General features: G+C 38.3%; 1 protein-coding gene and 1 long non-coding RNA gene across 2 annotated transcripts in view; both read left to right on the plus strand.

The window, feature by feature from the left end:
• The window catches only part of MAML2 (mastermind like transcriptional coactivator 2), a 439,594-nt gene that overhangs the window by 63,154 nt on the left and 353,405 nt on the right, over window positions 1-23,035 (plus strand). The window lies entirely within an intron of this gene.
• On the plus strand, window positions 42-15,334 carry LOC138155287 (uncharacterized). Its single transcript, XR_011166793.1, has 2 exons — window positions 42-889; window positions 3,818-15,334. It is a non-coding gene; the product is annotated as an uncharacterized lncRNA (long non-coding RNA).

The raw sequence follows: 23,035 nt of genomic DNA on the forward strand, positions 1-23,035 counted from the left end.
ACAAGGAAAATCAATTATGTTGAAACAGCAAATTAAAAAAAAAAAAACAGGTTCACAGAATCAGGTTAAAACCCCCCTGAGCTGGTCTAATCCTTTCATTTTACAGATGAAGAAGCTGAGCTAGAAAGGGAAAATTACTTAGATCATAAGATTATAGATTTACAGCTGGAAGGACCCTTAGAGGTTATGGAGGCCACACCCCTAACTTTACAGATGAGTAAACTGAGGCCCCAAAAGGTTAAAGTGACTTGCCCAGATTTCAGATTTGTTTTAAGGACAGATACAGAATCCTGCCCTTTTTTATTGTAATGAAAAAATTAAAAGGTGGGGGGAGAGGAGGGCAGGAGAGAGGAAAGAGAGAGAAAAGAGTGTACATTCTTAAAAGAGCTAGGACTGTCATGTACATCTTCAGGTTGGCTTCTATCTCAGGGGGGATCCCAAAGACAGACCCAGCCCTTCTAACCTGGAACCTTGCCTGAGCAACAGTGATGAGTCCTGCTGCTGCTTGTGGCAAAGGCTGCTTGTAGTGTGTGTGTGTGTGTGTGTGTGTGTGTGTGTGTGTGTGTGTGTGTGTGACATGAACAGATGGGTGGGTGGATCAGACATATTGCTTTCAATAATAGAGGAATCATGACTCAGTTTGTGGAATTCAATGGGTGCAGATGTCTTCCTGAATCTACCCACTGAAGCAGCTGGGTCATCTTTACCAAGTCATCTTGCCTCCATTTGCCTCAGTCTTCCCATTTAATGAATGGGATGGACTGATAAGAGTTATTTCTTAATAGAAAATGCTAATGAGAGGATTAAGGAGAAGATAATGGATAGAGTTCTGGCCCTGAATTCAGGAAGATTCATCTTCTTTATTTCAAATCTGGTCTCAGACTTAATAGTTGTGTGACCCTGGGCAAGTCACTTAACCCTGTTTGCCTCAGTTTTCACATCTGTAAAATGAGCTGGAGAAGGAAATGGCAAATGACTCTAGTAACTTTGCTAAGAAAATCCCAAATGGGGTCACAAATAGTCACACATGACTGAACAACAAAAATGAGCATTAGATCTCTCCTTCAAGGTTTAGCTTGAACCTAAGCCCTTTGTTTAATCTTTTGGGAAAACAATATTGTGCAGTAGAAAGAGAGCTGTATTTGAAGTTAAAGGAGGTGGTTACCAATCCCAGCTGGGACATCAACCAGTATAAGTGACTTAATCTCTTTTCCTAATATGTCAAATGAGGGAATTGGACTAGGTAATGATTAATCAGTAAGCCTGTTAAGTTCTGAAGGATACAGAAATTAAATAGTCCCTGCCTTCAAGAAGCTTACAATCTATTGTGGGGTAGGGGGATAGCAACAACATATAGAGCTTCAACATTAGCAAGGTGCACTACATATATTATCTCACTTACTGTTCTCATTACAGATGTAGAAACTAAGACAGAGAGGCCTTAATGACCCAAAATAATGTAGCTAGTATGCAATTGAGGCTAGCTTTTAACCTAGGTCTTCTGATTCCAGACCAGTGCTGTATTTACTATGGGGTGCTATCTCTTCAGAAATACTGTAAGACCCTATCATTCTCTGGAGTGATGCTCCTTTTAACTCTGGTCACTTAAACTAAACAGAGAGAAAAAAAGCAGGTGGGAAAAATGGATAAGAAGGGGAAGGAGCCAGCTACAGGGGAGGGGAAAGATGCGCAGGGCTGAATAAATGGAGCCAAACCTGGGCTAGAGTGATAAAGTGATAAACTGGGGAGGCTGGCATTGGGCAAAGCAGCTGGCACTACCCTATCATTTTGGAAAGCCTGAATACAACAAAGCCAGGGTGGGTATTCAAGAGCAGGATTATTTGTTCTATAGGAAATGACACTGGACTGATCTGTTTTTTTTTTTTAATTTTTGTGTCTGCTTCTTATTTTTCCTTTCTGTTCCCTTGCCTTAAGGCTACCGTTTGTTACTTCTTGCCGGTGGCAGCATGCTTATCAGAAGCAGTGCCTCTTTTCCTAATTTACAGATTCTAATATCCTAAAGGCTGAAAAACCAAATCACCAAACTTACTACCACTTTTCACAAAGTAAGAGTTAAATGGACCTTATGAACTGGTCCAGTCATTCTGGAGAATAATTTTGGACTATGCACAAAGGGTTATAAAACTGTGCATACCCTGTGACTCAGCAATACCACTAGTGGATCTGTATCCCAAAGAGATTTTTTTTTAAAAAGGAAAAAGACTTCTGTGAACAGAAATATTTATAATAGCTCTTTTTGTGGTGGCAAAGAATTTTAAATTGAGGGGATACCAATCAATTGAGGAATGGCTGAATAAGTTGTGGTATATGATTGTGACAACATACTACTATGCTATAAGAAATAACAAGGGGGATTATTTCAGAAAAACAAAACCTGGGAAAACCTATATGAATTGATGCGGTGTGGAGTAAGCAGAACCAGGAGATCATTGTGCATAGTAACAATATTGCAGCAATGATCCTCTTTGAAAAACTAAGCTACACTGATCAATACAATGATTCAAGACAGTTTCAAAGGCCTCATTATGGAAAATGCTGTCCACCTCCAGAGAGAGAACTGATTGCAAATTGAATTATTATTTTTTTCACTTTTGTTGTGTTTTTGCAGCGTGGAAACATAGAAATATGTTTGCATGATTTCGCATACATAATTGATATATTGCTTGCCTTCAGAAGTAGGGGCAGGTTAGGAGGAGGGAAAAAATTTGGAACTCAAGATTTTTTTAAAAATGAATGTTAGAAACAAATAATATATATTTTAAAAAGAGTCAAATTGCCCTGAGTGAGGGCAATGATAAAACTACACACCCTTTTAGTGCATGGACATTAGTTTTGTTTTTTAAGAGTTCCCTCCCTCCTCACTTTTTTTCTAAAAATCTGGTTCTTATTTAAGTGACATAGTAATTACTGACACTTTTATATAGTGTCTTTTGCAAAAGTACTTTAAATTCACATTTGATTTGATCTTCACAACCACAATTTGAAGTAGGTCTACAAATATTATTATCTCCACTTATAGATTGAGTAAGTGAGACTGCAAGATAGAGATTTGTCCCTGTTCCAACCTCTAGTTATTATAGGAGTTAAGATGTGAACTTTGAGTGTCTCCTGATGCCAGGTCTAGTGCTCTTCTCATTCAGTCATGCTGCCTCTGTGTAAATTGCTTAAAGTTAGAGACAGTGTTTTATATGTCTTAATGTCCTCAAGAGGGCCTAGATAATTGATAATTGGTGAAGGATAATTAACTGACTGATTAATGGAGCAAGTCCTTTTATGAAATACTTGAGGAAAAATGTGATGGAGACAGGAGGTGCTACAAGAAGCTGCTCTCCCAACAATTTATTCTCTTACATGTAAAATCTTAGAGTGGGAAGAACAGGACCTTGGAAGGTCAGCAAGTTTCCCTCCATTCCTCCAGCCTGGATGGTTCCTAAACCTCAGTGTATGGACATCTGCATCCCCCAGCACCACCCCCAGACCTCCAGGGAAGGAGATTATATCAATAACCTGTTGCATTATTTAACAACCTTCTTGACCATTAGGTTTTACTGATATTTAACCAAAGTTCTTTCACTGAGCATCTCTAAATCCATTCTGCTAACAAGTGTTTTTGGAGGTTATTCAGTTTGTTTTTGTTGTCCAGTTGTTTCAGGTGTCTGACTCTTTGTGACCCTATTTGGGGTTTTCTTGGTGAAGATACTGTCGTGGTTTGCTGTTTCCTTCTCCAATTCATCTTACAGATGAGGAAACTGAGGTAAAATAGGGTTACGTGACTTGCCCAGGGTCACACAGCTAGGCAGTGTCTAAGCCTGATTTTTAACTCAGGAAGATGTGTCTTCCTAACTCCATGGTCAGCACTCTATCCGCTGCACCACCTAGCTTTACCCTATTCAATTTTAGAAGGTAAGTAAATTTGGACTAAAGTTGCCATAGCCAGAGGAGGTAAAATACCACGTTCTTCTTATAATTACCATAGTTACTCAGTCATGGATAATTGCAAAAAAAAAAAAAAAAAAAACAAAAACAGAAATGAGAAATAGATTTTTAAAAAAGCTTTCTATAGTCTCTATATCTTGTTGAACTTTTTTTGTTATATTGAAAATAGATTGTACTTGAGAGAAAACGTGATCTTGGGCACTTTTCAAAAGAACATAAAATATACATCTTGAAGTCTGGAAGTTACTTTAGAAATAGTTTATTCCATATCCCATGGTGAAAATTACATAAAGTGAGAAAATCAATGAGTATTTTTTCAGGGTTCCTAAGTCTTTCTCCATTCTCAATTCTGGATGTGCTAGATTTGGCTGGAGTCTTACCACTCTTTCTCTTCTCATTCTTCCTCAAAAAGTAAGGAACAACAAGCAAGCTTTGGATAGGAATTAGCAGTGAATTTGGTTCTTCTAGGGGACATAGAAGAAACCTTAGAGTCCATTTGGTCCAACCTCTTCATCTCTTGTTTCCTTCAGGGATCACCTTCTGCATGAGACCTTTCCTGGTCCTCCTCAACAGCTAATTCCTTTCCCCATTGACTATTTCCCCCCAACCCCAGCTTTTCTTATATCTATTTCGTGTTTTATGGATACCTGTATATGTAGTTGTCTCCCATGCTAGATGTAAGCTCTTGATGGACAGGGACTGCTTCACTTTGTTTTTGTTTTCGTGCCTAGTTTCAAAAATGCTTGTTGATCAATTTAACAGATGAGGATACTGTTGTCTACAGAAATGAAGTGACTTGCCCAAGGTCAGTGAATTAGTTAGTGTGTCAAAAACTACCAGAACTTCTCTCTCTGAGACAGTATTCTCTTGATTTGGGGGGGAGGGGGAGTGTGTGTGGGGGGGGTGCATTACACACTACCTCTAGTTTATTTTTCCGAAGTTTTTGGCACATGGGCTCTAAGTCCAGCTCTGCTACCTACTACCTTAGGCAAGCCACCAAGTTTCTCTGGGCCTCAATCTCCTAATCTGTAAAATGAAAAATGAAAAATCATTTTTGATATTCCTTCTAGTTCCCAGTTTATGTTCCTCTTATCAGGCATTTCTAGTTTGTCTGAGCCTGTGTATACTTTATAGCTGCCAACCCCCTAGCAGAGCAGCAGTAATTTCATTGTACCATGATGTATCTTAACAGCCAGTTGGGATTCTATTGAATAACAGGACTTCATGTTTAAATTACTACCATGCAACCACATAAGTAGTAGCTTAGGATTCTGTAGGTTTCAAGATGAAACAGATTGCAGATGATGGGCAGGAGAAGCCAGCTCTCTCTGTCTCTGTCTCTGTCTGCCTGTCTCTGTCTCTTGTCTCTCTGTGTCTCTATATCTCTGTATCTGTCTCTTTCTCTCTTAGTTTCTGTGTGTCTCTGTCTCTCTCTCTCTCCCTGTCTGCCTGTCTGTCTCAGTACCCTGGGAATTCTGGCAAGCCATTCAAAAAGGCCTCTGAAATTGACTTTTCTGGACTTCCAGTCCTAGAACACCCTGAACCATGCTTTAAGGTCAAGGTATGCTTACAGTGTGTCTACAGTATCCCCCCCCCCAAATGTTGAGTGTATTGTGCCTCAGTTTCCACACACAAATTAATGGCTGTATGCTGGATTTTCTCTATCATGCCTCAGAATTCTCTTCACTCTGGAAGCCCTCACCAGTACTGGAATTCACATATTGGAAGCATCCTGCACCCCTACAGCCTTTCTCTCTGATTGGATAGCACCTTCTAAAACCAACATTTAAAGGAGGCCACCAAAGCTACCCATGGCTTCCTCTCCAGGTCATAATCTGCATTTTCTTTCATAAGTGTGCCAGGTACCTTTATCTCATCTCCCCCCCCCTTCAGCTTTCTTTTAAGTGCTGTCTTCCTCCATTACAATGTAAGCTCCTTGTGGGAAGGGACTATCTGCTTCTATTTGTATTCTCAGTGCTTAGCATTTTCCTAGAAAGTTCTTAATAAATGCCTGTTGACTGACTGTCCAAAAAAAAATCCATTTTTGTCTCTGTATTACCAAATATAGGAAAGCATTTTTATTTTATATTACTTCAGATTGTGTTGAAATATATTTATATCCTTATATATAAATTGTGTGAAGTATTCTGCAAACTTTAAAACACTATATAAATGTTAATAAATGTTTAAAATGAGGATGTTAATGATGATAAACTTTTATGAGTTAAAAAAACTGGCTTAAAATCTTTAAGTTACAAAAATAAATTATGCTGGTGTTTTATACACATACACACACATACATTTATCAATCCTACCCCAATTAAGACTCTTTTCACTTGGTGTCATCAGCTAATCACTAAGTATTTATTAAACACCTATTATTTGTCAGACACTGCATTAGGCCCTGGGCATACAAACAGAAAAAGTAAAATAGCCCCTACCCTCTAGAAGTGTCTGTTCTACTGCTTACATTCAGTGTACTATAGCATGTAAAAACTACAACATATACATAAAATGCATTTTTTTTTTTGCCTTTTTGGAGGGCAGTTGGGGTTAAGTAACTTGCCCAAGGGTTATATGGCTAGTTTTTTTTGTGTGGGTGTTAAGTTTCTGAGGCCAGAACCGAACTCCGAACTCCTGACTCCGGCAGGGCAGCGCTTTACTCACTGAGCCACCTAGCCGCCCCCATAAATTGCATTTTAATGAGATGAAAGGACATTAGCAATTGGAGGAACAGGAAATTCCTCTTGAAGGAGGTGGCACTTAAGCCAGAAGGGAAAAAATGGATCCAGAGGCAGAGATGAAGATGGAGAGGCTTCCAGGCATGGGAGACAGTCTTGCAAGGATGGCGGCATCCAGTGGAGTGTACTAACTATAAGGGCACAGCCATCTCATGAGTTGGTGGTATAGTCTAATCTAGGCTTGCTTAGTCAAAGTTGCTCTAAGATTCCCCTTACCCTCCCATACTTCTCAAATTCACCTGTGGACTAGTCATTTCCTAGAGCTTAATGGCTATCTCCAGTTTTGTTATTCTTGCTCAGCTTTGAAAGAATAAAGTCACACATAGTGAACTCTCTTTCCCAGTGGAAGTTCTTTCTCCACCCCCCCCCCCAGAACTGAAGGTTGTTATGATGCTTGTCTTTCATACCTTGTTTTTGCCTTCCAGCAAAAAGTAAGTTGCCTGAGAAATGATATCCCTTTTCCTTTGTAACTTCCCACAGTACTTACTGCAAGGTTTCCATGAACAGCAGGAGCCCAGAACAAGTTGTTGACCTTAATTTAATGAAACACTGCTGTCAAATTAGCTTTAAAAGGGCCATTTGCTGTCTCCCTCTTCTAGTGTAGGCTTATCATTGTGTTTGGGTATTTCTAGTGACTGTTTATCTTCAGCACTGTCTGAATTTTTGTAGTGTCTACTGAAATTCAGTAAATGTCTCTTTTCAACACATTGCCTTTGATAGGAGACTATATTATATCCTAGTCCCCAAAGAAAAGCAACTCTGCAAGTTGTGGATTAGCTGTTTGTAGTGCTTTTCTGGGCCCTACTTGGTTTGCAAAGGGAAAGTATTTAAATTTGGCATTTGTCTACATTTCCCTTCATGATGCACTTACTCATGGGGGACAGAGCTCTTTTTTGGATGAGGAAAATTCAGAAGGAACCCGGCTGTATTTCTGAGAGCTTTTTTTTTTCTTTTTTTTAAAGGCCCAAATGCTGAAAATAATATTTAAAAGCCATAGTTGGCCTCCAGAGCAGTTTCTGGATTTGGTTCTACTCAGCATTATTCTCAAACTGCAATGGGATATTCAGGTCAGGCCTGTGCAGCCAAAGCATAATAGAAAGCTGAGGGATTATTTTTCCAATCTACTTTAAAATATTATAGATCCGAATTAGCCAAATTGGTTGTCTGGGCCCTTCTGATCTGCTGAATTTGTTAGGCATCTTTATTCCTCTCTGCTTTTGTAATTCAGGACATAAAATGTTTTCATCTTGATTTTGAAATGCTTAAGAGCCTTCTCAGACATGCTTGGCTCTCACACCCTAAGACTGTGTTGCCTTCTGAAAGGGCTAACCCATCAAAACAATTATTGTTCCATGGTGTTGCTTCCTTGGGCTCTCACATTACCCACTTTTTTTCAGCCTGACATTTTTAGGGGATCCTGCTACTCACATAGCAAGAGGTTGATGGCTTGTTACTGTTACCATTTCCTCTTTAAACATTTTTTTTTTACTTTGAACTTTCTCCTTTACTCAGCTGTTAATTTGTTTTTTGTCATTACTTTCTTAATGATAGAGTTAATGTGGAATAGTACAGAGAGAGGTGGCCCCAGAGCCAGAGACCCTAATTCAAGTCCTGTTTCTGATACATTAGCCAAGGTAACCCTAGATGATTCACCTCAATTTCCAGTGCCTCGGGCACCTCTCTTAAAACTACAAATTGCAGAGAAAGTGCTGACATACTTTGGAAGAGGGAGTTTCCTCATCCAGGAATTCCCTATATCAGTGAAATCACAGATCCAATCCTTTACCCTATAATCTTAATGGGCATAGAAAGTTTTGTGACTTAATAACTCCGAACACCAGAATTCATCCCTTCCTCCTTATGCTCTTGCAGCATATTAAAGAGTGAAGATACCTGCATTTCTGGTGAATGGCTTGAAAGGTATAACAAATTCTACAAGATCTGATTACAGTGATTGTTTCATATCTGAGACTGTTACATTGAACAAATGGGTAAAAAATGGGCAGGCTCCAAGAGTTCTGTGCGGACAGTGAAGGCATTTTTCTTAGAGATGCTGTGACAGTGAAAAGGAGATATTTCTTGACTTACAAATGTGCTTGGTAAAATGTTTGGATAGGATTTCAGTCTTGATAACCCCTTTGGGCATGACTGAAATATTTTCTACCTTTAAAAAAAAAAGCCAGGAACAGAGTGAAACTAAGGAGCTCTGATGAGTGGAGGGGACAATGGGGGTTGGCTCAGGAGGGTGTGCCAAGACCTTATTTTTTTCTTTTCTTAGTCATTTTTCAGTCGTGTCTGACTCTTTGTGACCCCATTTGGGGTTTTCTTGGCAAAGATATTGGAGTAGTTTGTCATTTCCTTTTCCAGATCATTTTACAGATGAGGAAATCAAGGCAAAGAGGGTGAAGTGACTTGTGCAGGCCTTGCTCCCTGACAAAAGGGAGTTATGGATCCTAGGATCATAAATATAGAACCAGAAAGGATATCAAGTCCAGTCCTCACATTTTACATGTGAGGAAGCTGAGACCCAGGAAGTTTAAGCACTTTGCCCAGTATGGCATAGCTAGTAAGTATCTGAGATGGGATTCATGTCCTAGTATACCTAAGTCCAAAACCAACACAATCATGGACCATGCTGACTCTTTGGGCTAGTCCCTCTGGGACTCAGTTTCATCATTAGGGGATTGGATTAGATGGCCATTAAGCAGTGGATAGAATACTGGGCCTGTAGTCAGGAAGATTCATCTTCTTGACTTTAAATCTGGCCTCAAATACTTCCAAGCTATGTGACCCCAGGCAAGTCACTTAACCTTGTTTGCCTCAGTTTCCTCATATGTAAAATGAGCTGGAGAAGGAAATGGCAAACCCCTCCAATATCTTTGTCAAGAAAACCCCAGATGGGGTCATGAAGAGTTGAACACAACTGCAGGGCAACAAAATTCCCTTTTAGTTCTCAATCTTAGAGCAAGTGTCCAAGTGTCTACCAACAACAATGCTAGATGTGGATGGAGAGATAAAGAGATTAAGATTCCTACTATCTAAAGCCTAGAAAGTCTTGAAATGTTGGTCTTTGGAGGCACTCAGCTACCTGAGTTTCTCAGCCACAGATGAAAGCAAAACTCCAAAGACCAACAAATAAACAAAGTGTAGTACTTTTTAAATTTTGTACTCCATACATACACCATTTCTAACACTCCAGTGACATTTGGCTGATTTCCTTACACACTATCATAGTTCCCAGTATAAAGCAAACACAACAAACCAAGGAACAAGGATACATCCAAGTCACAGAAGGGCCTTTGAATGAACAGAACAGTGATTCTGTGCTGAGAATACTGTGGTGCAGCCCTGTTCCTGGTCATCTTCACACATGGCATTAACTGGTTGTGACCATTTGGCAGAAACCCTTTGATATGGGGATGCAGCTTTAAGTGACTTTATTTCTTATTCAGATTTTTAGGAGACCAGAGTGCTTGAAGAGTTCCGTGAAAAGTAGGATTCCTTCTCTCACATGTAAATGCTCAGAGTTGGAGCTTCGGCTGAGCCTTGACTATGGGTCCTAAGAACACCAGAAAGCTTGGCAGCAACTGTGCTGCAGCTCATGTCATATGAAAGGCATAGGCAGACTGCCAGGTGAAGGAGAAGAGGTACAATCAAAAGGATGGTCAGTGCTGTTGTCCACATCCCCATTTACTTCAGTACCCCTGTGATTTTACCAGAATAGGTGTTTACTCCACCAGTGCAGATGACTATTGTCCTTAGTAGAGTTTCATGAGTTGTCACAGCTGAAGTTCACTTAGTGAACCACCTTCTGGATATCAATGTCTACAATTTGACTAAGAAGCCTCTTGGTTCATCATTGGACTGGTATTTTATGTTTTTTTCCCCTCCAAGCTTGGTGGCACATACCATAACTTTCAATCTACTGACATTGCCTTTGAAAGGCTTGATGGCAGGTAGGTGGTGCAATGAATAGAATGGTGGGCCAGGAGTCGGGAAGAACTGAGTCCACATCTGATTTCAGATACTAATTAGCTATGTGACCCTGGGCAAGTAACTTAACTCTTGTTTGCCTCAGTGTCCTCATTTATAAAATTATAAAATAAGGATAATAACTGTACCTACCTCCCAGGATTGTTGTGAAGGTCAAGTGAGATAATATTTTTAAAGCACTTAGCACATTATAAGCACATTGGCTTTTTAGTAAGTACTCTATTATGGTTGTGGTTGTTGCTTTATTGAGATCTCAGAGTAGGGAGTTAATGAAGGGCCCACGTCTAATATCACTGACATCAGTTTTGTCAGTAGAAGTAGGACATAAACAAGAATTTTGTTTCATACATACACACCCAAACACATACCTAAACCCATGGCCATAAATATTCAACAATGGTACTCTCAAGAACACAAAAATGTGTTTGCATACACATTTAAATTTAATCTGCACTATTAGCACTATCTTAATTCTAGACAATCCACAAAACAACTCATCAAACCCTGATTTCCAGCAGTTGCTAATTTCTGAGGAGTAAATGCTCACACTGAAAGTTTAACACTGGGTTCTCACAAGCCTGTTAGAGCCGGTTCCAGCACATCCCTGCCCTCCCTCTTATACATATATATGTGTATGTATGTATGTATATATATATATATGTATGTATATATGTATATATATATATATACTCTCTCTTTCTCTCTATATATGTATATTTTTAAAATATTTATTTTCTTTTTTAATTTATGGAATAAAACAAGCATTTCCATAATGTAGTAAATTTAAAAAGATGATTGCACATGAAACTGCAAATCTATTATGTACAACTTACTATTCCTTTTAAATATATAATAAATTTATCACATAATAGATGTGTATATATGTATACACTTTATTTTTCTCTACATATTCTATTTCTTTCTATGTATATATTAAAATATGAAGAAATGTATATATATATAATTAAAAGTCCTTTGAGTCGCCAAAATATCTACTACAAAACCCACATATTAAAGTTTCAAGTTCTTTACTCAAGGGAGACATCCTCAGGGCTCTCACTCAGAAACTATTTATTCCTATTTTAGACACAATTCTAACAAACTTAATGATCTTGTTTCCTATCCCTCAGCAGAGTAGAAGCAGCTTATTAGGAGAGAGTTCATGCAAGATCACTGATTTAGTGGGACTGGGCTTTGAGGCCACCTAGTCCAACCCCCTCTTTTTACAGATGAAGGAAGAAGCTGAGGAGCAGAGAGTGACATAATTTGTTAATAGCGGAGAGGAGATTTGAACCTGAGTCTTGCCTGTCTCTGAGTCAACAAGAAGTAAAAGCTGATAAGCAATAGAAGGAAGTGGATAGAAAAACTATAAAAAGTGACAGAAGAATGTTAAAAGTATTATTCTCTGGTTCCATTCAGCAAAGAGGAACAACCTGTGCTCACATAGCCTCTGAAAGTTTATGGTATTTGAGTTGAATACAGTAATTGACACATAATAATGAACACAATAAGACCTAAAGCATCAATAAAAGGTTAAATTATGTTCCATGCACTCTGTTAAAGAAAGCAGAAAAATAAGAGTCCATTTCAGAAAGATTGCCAGCAAAAAATGATTAAAATGTTTTAAATGGTGATTAAAGGGATAAGCTGTAGTTATCTGGAAATCCCCTCTGTATAGATTACCTGAGCTGGATTTGGAGTGAAAGAACCTGAGGCTGATTTCCAGCTCTGCCAACTAATACCTGTATGACCTTAGGCCAGTGATTTAACCTCTCTCATACTTCATTTCCTCATCTCTGTAGTAAGGAGGTAGAGGGGAAATTGGACTAGATGACCTCTGAGCTACCTTCTATCCATAAATCTATGACACTATGATCCTGTTAGCACATTCCCTAATGATGCTGATTAATTGAAGAATGCCCTCCCCCCAAATGCCCCTTAATTGTTATTCTATATGTAGTCATTCACTATAGCCACTCTGTCCATCCTACAGTGGTAGATTGGAGATTGAATGGCTAACAGATTCTAGAAATGAGCTGGTTTTCCCCTCTCATTTATAGAAAAACCAGAGTTGAAGGATCACAATTATTTTGGCAGTGATGGTGGCAGCAGCATGAGCACTCATGCTAGCAGCATCGGTTACCATTTAATGAACCAGATTCTCCCCACTGTCTCTTTCAAGCCACCAGGGTACCATTTTGTACAGTGGAGTAATAAATTAAATGATACTCCAGTGGCTTAAAAGAGTTACAGAACCTTCCCACTTGTACTGTACTTATTACCCAGGAGTGACTAAACCTCTAGGGAGTTCCATTGAGGGTCTACAGGATGGATGTCATTGCACTATGCCCCAGTGTATTCTCCTTTATTATGTTAGATATAATAGACATTACTGAATACTCCATTAAAAAAAACAACTGGGGTCATGGATCCTTTGGTTTCATTTTCTATTAGAAGTTCAAAGAAGAGCAAAAGAATTCTTATGCAGACGATTTCCCCTTAGATGAAATTGAGGAAGTCTTTGAGTTATCAGAAACACTGAATCAGAACTATATCCAGACATTCTACATCTTGCATTTTATATGCCTGTTATTCCAAATTACCTCAATTTAACCTATGAATTTGTGTTACCTCACATGCAAATACCCAGAAAAGGTGTACAATGATAATCCTTTGACACCAACCAACAAACATATCCAGGCATAACTGCATAATTGTTTAAAACTTTGATGACATTGTAGATTAATAACAAGATTGTAAAAGTAACTAGGTGGTGTAGTAAATAGTGTTGAACCTTGGATTCAAGAGGACATAACTTCAAATTCTGCCACTGGCATTTATTAGTAGTGTGACCCTAGGCAAATCACTTCAGTTTCCTAATCTGTAAAATGGGGATAATGATGGAGCCTACCTCACAGGATTGTTGAGAGACTCAAAGAGTATATATGTACATGTGTGCATTGTGTATGTGTATATACAAACACATACATACATGTACACGTGTATATGTACATAGGTAAAGCACCTGTCAAATTTCAGTGCTATGTAAATTCTCGCTATTATAATTTGTTAATTATTATTATTATTTACCTTCAGGTTGTGATGCAATTAACTAGGAGAAATTTGCTTTCTTTGTACATGAGAAAGATCACAAGAAAATAGATCTAAAATTGGAAGGGACTTTAGAAGCAATCTCATCTAGCCTCTTAGTTTTATTGATGAGGCAAATGAAGCCCAGAGAGATGGGGAGATTTACCCAAAGTCCCATAAGTAGTAAGTAGATGAGTCTGGATTTGGACCCTGGTCTTCTGACTCCAGATCAATCAGTATTATTGGTTATGGTCACAGGTAAGGCTGGCTCAGATGACCTTTAAGGACCCTTCTAACTCTGTGATTCAGTGATTCTGCTCTTGTAATCACCCAATGAAAATGATTTAAAATAAGCCAAGTTTTCTTAAAGTTAACTTCTTTTCTACACATGCACAGTTGTAGCCATGATTTCAGAGGGTTTAAAAATTATATGTAAAATAATTTTTCCTCTGTACAACCCAGGAATTCAGTAAATGCTGAATTTACTTACCTCTGTAAATGAGGCCAAAACTCCTCTCCTCCTTGATAAGAGGAAGGATTTACCCCATATAGAAGTCTTTGGTGATACAGGGCTCATCTTACCCCAAAAAGAGCAGCAAGATAATTACTGGACTAAACACAAGACCTCCAGCATTATTAAATCAGCGGGACTAATGATTGGTGTTTCTTAGACACATTATACTAATCTTCTTTCTTGGCAACAGACAAAATGTATTACTGTTTATGTATGTATGGCTGTATTTTGGGGTGCATCTTCATGATGAATATTGGATTTATATAGGTGAATTCCAACCACACAACATAGATGGCAGACTTGAAGAATGCATGACAGGATCTTTAGAATTAGCATTTTCTGGTGCCAGTGGATTCCATTGCCCACAAATAAACTTCTTTGTGAATTGTTTTAATTTTCTTCAGTATGAATCTTAAACTTTAAAATGATCAATTTTAATATGCATATGTCTTTTTAAAAAACTTGCTTTTAACAAGTAAGTTTTATTCAAATTTTGAGAACTTTAGAGAAATTTAAAATATACTACTTGTTAAGTTCCATTTTCTTAGGTACACAATTATAATAGCTCCCATTATCTTGTTTAAAAAGGTGATCCTGTGAGGTAGCAAATTCAAGTAATATCAGTGCCATTATAATAGAAGGAAAGGGAGGTTCAGGAAAGTGAAGAGATCTATGTCCACTGGTATTCTTTTTGGACCAGACTTATGATTTCATTGATATAGAGAATTTTAAGTGAGGAAACTCCCTCCTCCAAAATAATTCTCTGTACCTGCTCTACAAGTGACACTCTTTGCCTGGGCTCTAAGAAATTAAGTGACTTGGCCAGGTTTGAGGCAAGACTGGAACCCATATTTTCCTGATGTGTGACTAGCCCTTTATCCATTATTCTATATTACTTCTCTATTTTCCCCACTGACATATAGCTATTGATTTTCAGAGTGAGATCTTGATTCCAGGCTTTCTAACTTCAGGCCTCATGTTCTTTCTTCTATTACCACCAAAAAAAAAAAAAACCCCAAACAAAACAAAAACATGCAAATCTTATATTTTCTTCTTAAGTAAAGGAAGAAATGTCAACATCTGGGGAAAGAAGTCAAATTTGCATCAATACCCCTGAAATTCAAGTTGTTTTGTGGAGCGTATTAATCTTTGTCATGACTAGACTATAAGATGAACTTTATCGCCAGTGAAAAGCTAAGGAGCAATCAGTTGCACTGGAAACAAATGTTTTTAAGTGCTGACCTTGCTCTTTGTCGACATTTGTTCCTTTGGGGGCCATTTGGAGAGTATATCTCTTGGCTAAAGTAGATTGACTACAATTTTCATGAGAGCTGTGTGGGATGGTGGCTAAGGTAAGGAGGTAGCCTCCAAATCAAGTAAACCAAGGTTTAAATTTGGTGTGTCTCTGACTGTGTGACCCAGAGTAAGTCACTTCAACCTTTCAATTTGTTAGGCAATTTTTCAAGACTCTAAGTTTCAGAGAAAGTAGAGGAATATGCATGGTTTTCTCAAAAGGACTTAAAATTACAGATCTAACTCCATCCCCTGCCCCAAATAAAGAAATAAATAAATAAACAAAAAAGTGAATGAGTGGATGAAGGAATGAATGAATGAACAAGCAACCCAGTCTCAGGAAAGAGGACCATTCTTAGGTGAAGAACATGCGTGTTCAGTCAACCTTCTGAACTCTCAACAGACCTCAGTTATTTCCATATATTTAATGAGGGCAGAATAGTCCCTGTGGTTTTTAGGTGGTTTCCCAACATACATTGTGTCGTGTCAGGCAGATTTATAACACCCAAAGTAAATAATATCAGTGGCATGGTAAATGGCATATCCTGATACCATTATGCTTAACCTCAGAGGTCATGTAGGGGCCCTGTTAGTATTCAGTGTCTTTGGTTGCTGGAGTTTGCAAGGAAAATGCACTTAGAGATTAGACTGATAAAGCCTCCCAGTAGTGCCGTCTGCTGAGGTATTACAAGGTAGGATTGCCTTTCTTGAAACTTTTATTCTTGAAACTTAACCACTTTATCTCTGTTATTTATAAATTTTAAAATGTGTGCTGTAACAATGTAAACAGAAAGAACAAAATACACTTGCACGCATGCAACCTGAATGCTGTGTGATTATGATAAACAGACAAGAACAGGAAAGAGTTGAAAAAAATATACTTTCATTGTGGGAGTGGAGGACAGTGGGTATAGAATATTACATATAGTTAGTTTTATTAAACTACTTTATTTCTTTCCCTTTTTAAATCTTTGTCACAGTTGTTTGAGGGAGTTTCCTCTCTTGAAGACTGGAGGAGGAAAAGATATATTTAGAAATGAATGCAGTATAAAAAAATCCATGAAAATAAATTAAGTGATTAGAAATGAAATATATTTAGAGAAAGTTCACTTTTTAGAATCTCATCTTATTTTCAGTTACTTTTTAACCACATCAAGCAAGATCAATTAGGATCATAAATTTAGAGCTGGGTAGGACATTGGAGGTCATCTCAATTTTGTCATTTTACAGATGAGGAAACTGAGGCTGACAGAAGTTAAATGACCCCCTCCAAGGTCATATAACTACTAAGTGGATGTGACCTTAGGTTCTTTGAGTCCCCATCCAGCACTCAAAAGTTTCTAGAAAACTACATTTAAAAATCAGCTTTTCTTGGTATTTTGTTTAAAACGGACTCAGGCCACAGAGCCCAAATGACACTGGTACGGCATCAAACCCAGAATTGTAAGTTTTTCTTAAATAATCATCACATCAGAAAGTATCAGTGTAACTAGAGGCCTTCATTTATGTGGTTACATTTTGTTACATTCTCCGAAGGGTTTTCATCACACAAATGTATACCTCAAGTGGTGTTTTAGCTGCCATCCACTTAGCTCAGAGAAATTTCTGGCCATAGACATTTGTTCAAAAGAATTTTAATAGATGTCAATGCTCAAACACATACAAGTCAGCTGCCACTTTCCCCTTGTTGAGTTCTCATATTCTGCCAAACTGTTAAAGGTTCTTTTTATTTAAATTGTGTGATGACAATAACCTTTATGCCCTCGATGCAGGGAATATATTTGGGTTTTTTTTTCTTTCCTCACTGATCTGATAAGTGCTAGCTTTGATTTTCCTTTTCACAGTATCTCTACAGGTGTCAAACTCCTTATTATTACCAGGATTGCAGGGATAAGATCAGAATGGTTTCTTATGAATACCTTTCTCTAGTTCTAGAATGAACAAATATTCATAATTGAAATTCATCATCTTCTGTATTGTACATTGAATGGTACCGTAAATAGTAAAAAAAAAAAAATCAGTTTAAACTGTGTTCCTCCTCTAAACAGTTAAATGAATTTCCATTTAGGAATTAATTAGGCAACATAGGATCATAGAACTCAGAACTGGAAAGGACCACAACGTATCCACAATCCAGCCCCCTCATTTTACAGATGACCAAACTGAGGCCCTCAAAGATTTAAATGATTTGCCCAAGATCATTATTGTTGTAAACAGAGCTGGGATTTGAACCTTGTTTCTGGCCACAGATGTAGTGTCTGCTGTTCTACCACAGTTTAGGTAAGGATGGTCACACTGGATCAGAACTATTCTCTATGCTCCTACAGTCTTCTCTGTCACAGGCTTCCAGCATATATACACACAAAAAGGCTCCTAATAAGATTCAATGATTCATACTTGTGGGAGTTATTGTTATGCATTAACAAGTGGGGAAGCTTTACTTAAAACATACTTTTGAAGCCTTAGGAAAGCCCTGTGTGGAAGAGTGTAGTAGCAGTTCTCAGATGCCAACTCACCTCGGCAACCCATTCTCAAGACAAATGAATCCTCTCCTAAAGATCTCACCCCTTTAGTAAGACTCATCACCATACCCATTACACTGGGAGCAAATGAATGAATCTCCATTGTGACAGATCACTGAATGGTAGATTGAGATCTACTAGGAAACTTAGAGGTCACTTAATTCATTCTCTTCATTTTGTCGATAAGGAAACTGAGGCAAAGAAGTTGTGATTTGCCCAAGATCACACAAGTAGTGGGTCACAGAACCAGAATTTGAATGTAGGTCCTCCCAAGTTCTTTCCACTACTTTCTTCCATGACGATGCTATTCTGTGCCAAAGGTTTTGTTGAGGCAGTAGGATTCTTATGGGCAAGAAAGTACTATCTTCTTCCACAAATGTTTTCCCTTGACACAGGGAGAGGACAAAAGTTGTACTTTCAGGCAAGAACCTATTTAGGTTAGTCTGGGTACCTGTTATATCAACAACTGTATCCATAGCAACAAGATCAACTCAGGCTAGTTACCCTTCTCTTTCTTGTTTTCCACAGAGAGATACAGATTGGAATTTTTCCCATCATGAGTTCCCACTTTACTGAGAATACAAGGGCGAGTTATGTCTCTCAATGTATTGGCTTGGGGAAGATACTTATTCATATAAAAATATTTCTTAGGAAAGGCATACAAGTCTCTCTTCTCTTAATCTATTGACCCAGAGGTAGATGTTTAGATTAATAAAAAGAGTTGCTTAGGAAAGCGATCCCGTTTCTTGTACTACTACAGAGTTTTAAACAAGTATTCTGGCTCTAGACTCAAATTGTTCCCACTGCATTAAATACTGCTGAGGAGTTGAGAAAGGCAAGAGATGGTTAGTTAGTAACGAATAGATCACCGGCATTAGAGAAATTCCTGATTCCTAGACCTAGATTAACTGCTTCTGGACAGGATGATAAAAACACAGTACCAATTGTTCAGTAAGCTTGATTGTTGTCAAGCTCCCTCATAGATTCATCCCTTTTGGCTTCTCTCTGGCAATGGCCAAGTTCATTGATTGGAGTTGCGTGCAGTGGGAACATCCAGATTCTATAGCTAGGATACTTGTTTAAAGTCCTGTAGATTGTTCCCACTGCATTAAATGCTCTCCACAGGTAGAGAAAGGCAGTGGATGGCTAGTTAGTAATGATCAGATCACCAGCATCAGAAAATTCTCTGATGCTGGTAATTGTAGCCCTAGGTTAACTGCTTCTGGGCAAAATGATAAAAACACAGTACCAATTGTGGCTTTGGCGAATTCATTCAAAGTTCTTTACCCATGCTCTCAGTGGGTTCTGGAATATTAGGGCATTTCCCTATTTTCCACTGCAATGACCTATTGACATTTTTCAACTTTCAAAGCTTCTGACTTTGCTAAGTTTGAAGCTTTTAGTCTACAGTTTAACAAGCTATGCTATTTATTGATAGGGTGATTTCAGTGGGGAAAAAAAAGAATGGTCATTTTGATCTCTTCATGTCATATAAACAAAGTGTCTGGGTTGATTAAAAATTTCACCTTTCAACCAATTATAGTGTCATTATATAGCAGAACACACCCTGCTGGTTAGAAGATCAAAGAACCTGTTCCAAAATAGCCCTGTGATATTATACTAGCATCTTAGTGGACTTGTAGAAACAGTATTGCATAATGGCTAAAGGGCTGCCCTTGGAGTCAAGATGTGGGTTTAAACCATGCCTCTCAGTAGCTATGTGGCCTTTCACCTCAAATCTCTTCCCTCTAAGCCTCAGTTTCCTCATCTGTAATGGGGGAGATTATAAAAGCACTTACCTCACAGGCTTACTATGAAGATCCAGAGATAATGTGTATGAAGCACATTGCAAGCCTTAAATGGTATATAAAGAGGAGTTATTATTTTATTATTTACTACCCCTGAGTTTAGTCAATGTATACTCCTCCAATTCTCTTTTCAACCTTTTTTTCCTGCATTAGTTTCCATTACTGACATATTTCAAACATATGTACGTGGGGCAGCTAGGTGGCACAGTAGATAGAGTGCTGGTCCTGGAATCAGAAGGACTTTAGTTCAAATCTGGTCTCAGATACTTTCTAGCTGTGTGACCCTGGGCAAGTAACTTAACCCAATTTGCCTCAGTTTCTTCATCTATAAAATGAGCTGGAGAAGGAAGTGGTAAACCACTCTAGTATCTTTGCCAAGAAAACCCCAAATGCGAGCTTGGAGAGTTGGACATAGCTAATCAACAAAGCAACAATATATGCGCACTGTCCATGTACAGATATTTACCACATCTGGATGTAGACGTATAGATAGTCTTACTCCCATGTACACACCCACCTGTAAAAATATACACAGACATTTGTTGTCCTTGAAACTAAAAGATGTAAGACCCATCTGGAAAGATCCTTGCACTTGTTGTAAAGGAATATGGGGGGGGGGTGAATTCTGCCCCTCACACTTATTGCCCTTATGAAAAAGAACAAGTCATTTAACCTTTTTGAGTGCTAATTTCCTCATTTTTAAAATGAAAGTAAAGATGACTCTGAAAGAGAGAGTGAGATTGATGACTTTTCACGGTCCTGCCTCACTTAAATCCAATTCACTTGCAAGTCAAGATCCTCCTGATGTCATTGGTCCTCATCTAGAACAAAGGACCAATAACAACAATAATACCCATACTACTGACCTCATAGGTTTATCGTGAGGAGCAAGTGGGGTCATACATCGTATAGTGTTTTGTGAATTTTAAATCACTGCACAAATGCCAACTATTTTTACTATTGTTCTGTCATGTGAATGACTTTCATGGGCTAACAAAGCCCCAGATATCCATCAGGGTCCTGAAGAGACAAATAGATTTAAATTTGGCATCCACCTTGGAGACTTATATGTAGCTATCCCTTTGTAAAAATAGGTTCCCTAACTAGTGTAGAGACCCTGGGTGGGGAAGCCACCATTCAGTTGTCAGTTCTGGTAAGCTCAGTGAAAAAAAAAATCTCTATTCTTGGCTATACTCCACCGTGATGATGACAGCAATTGTATCCTTTCCTGATGGAAGGTCTTGACAATGACTTTCATGTTTAAAAATTTTTTGCACATAGACAAATGTGAAAAAAAGAAGGCCGGGGCCCCTTCTTTCTCTAAATCTATGATCCTATGTTATCACATATTAGATTGGATCCACACCAAATAAATGTTTATTCTGCCTAAAATTAGCCTTAGTTGTCTGATAAATGTTTGAAGGCCTGTTGCACAAGAGTAAATATTTTTGATGTTTGCTTTTATTATGAAAGATGGTTTACTCCTTTGTTGTTATTTCCAGTGAAGCATCAGGCTCTTTTCCAGTGAAATGTATATTAATTCATTCAAAATTCATTCAGGAGTCATTTATTTGGGAGTAAAGTGTGTGCAGGGTTGTGTACTATGGAAATGACAAAGATGAAGAAAAGAGAGCTGACCTCGGGTAACTAGACAGCCATGCCAGAAGACTGAACCTCTTCCATTTGAATTGTCTTAGGAAGATTCTGAAGATCACCTGGCAAAATAAGGTAGCAGACACTGAGGTGTCTCAGGCTGAACTGCCAACCACTCAAACTTTACTGGAGAGAGCACAACTCCAGTGGGCTGACCACATTGATCAAATGCCAAGCATACATTTGCCTTAAAAATCATTTTATAGAGAACTTGTATAAGGCAAGCACTCACATGGAGGTTAGAAGAAGAGGTACAATGACACTCTCAAGGTCTCTCTGAAGAACTTTAGTATCAATTGTGAGAGACGCTAGTACAGGACCATGCAGCATGGCATGACTGCATCTAAGAAGGCACTGTGTTCTGTGAGCAAAGCAGAAATCAGTAGTTCAAAAGAAACATGAGATGCACATATTTAGAGACATCTCCACTCCATTTATGCTACCTGTGGTAGAGCCTTCCAAGATCATATTGGACTGATCAGCCACAGTCTAACATGCTGTATCTTGACCCCAACATTGTGATGTCATTGGTCCTCTTTGAGTAGGAAGAACAAACAACAGCAATAATGTAATAGGAGTAATAAGACAAGTATAGAAGTACATGTAACCCAAGATTTAATGTCATAAGTGCCTTGAGAAGTACAATTTACCATGAGAATTTAGAGAAGGGAGAAATTACTTCTAACTATGGTAGTTAATTGAGGGCGGGAAACACTTTCATTTTTGTCTTTGTATCTCTGCCTAGAAATGCCTGGGGCCTAATTTATGCTTATTCAAGTCAAGTCAACAAGTATTTAAGGATATACTACTATGTGTCAGGAACTATGCCAAGTATTAGGGATAGGAAGAGGGCTAAAAACATTCCCTGCCTTCAAGGAGCTCACAATCTAATGAGAAATAGAAACAACACGTAAACGACTTGAGCACAAATAAGATATATACAGGTTTTTAAAGTACTTAACATGTCTTATCTCATTTGATTCTCACAACAACCCTGTGAGGTCAGTTCTATTATTATTACCGTTTTACAGGTAAGAAAAATGAGAAGTTAGGTGACTTGTTCAGGGCCACACAGTTAGTAAATTGTTGAATCTAGATTTGAACTCAGGTCTTCTTAGACTTCAAGACTGGCACGCTGTCCCTTTACCACGTAACTGCTGACTAATAAGTTCAAGAAAAAGTGGGGTGTTTTAGGGGGGAATCTCTGTGTGTATGTGTGTGTGTGTGTGTGTGTGTGTGTAAAGAATAATGGGAATGGGCATGTTTATAAGGAGAGAAAAAGGAGCCAGTTGTTAAAGAATGAATGAAGACGCAAAAGAGAAATAATTGATGAAGCAAGGCCTGAATCCTTCTTTAGTTCTGAGGTTAAGAGCAATAAAAATCAGTCATCGTTGTCAATCCTTCCAAAGCTAAACATTTTTGGAAAAAAGTTCACAAATAAATACCTCTAGTATTTATATTTCT

Source organism: Petaurus breviceps, unplaced genomic scaffold (assembly GCF_028583685.1).
Source record: "Petaurus breviceps papuanus isolate PSGF00001 unplaced genomic scaffold, PetGlider_PUasm1.0 91133, whole genome shotgun sequence".
NCBI classification, from domain to species: Eukaryota; Metazoa; Chordata; class Mammalia; order Diprotodontia; family Petauridae; genus Petaurus; species Petaurus breviceps.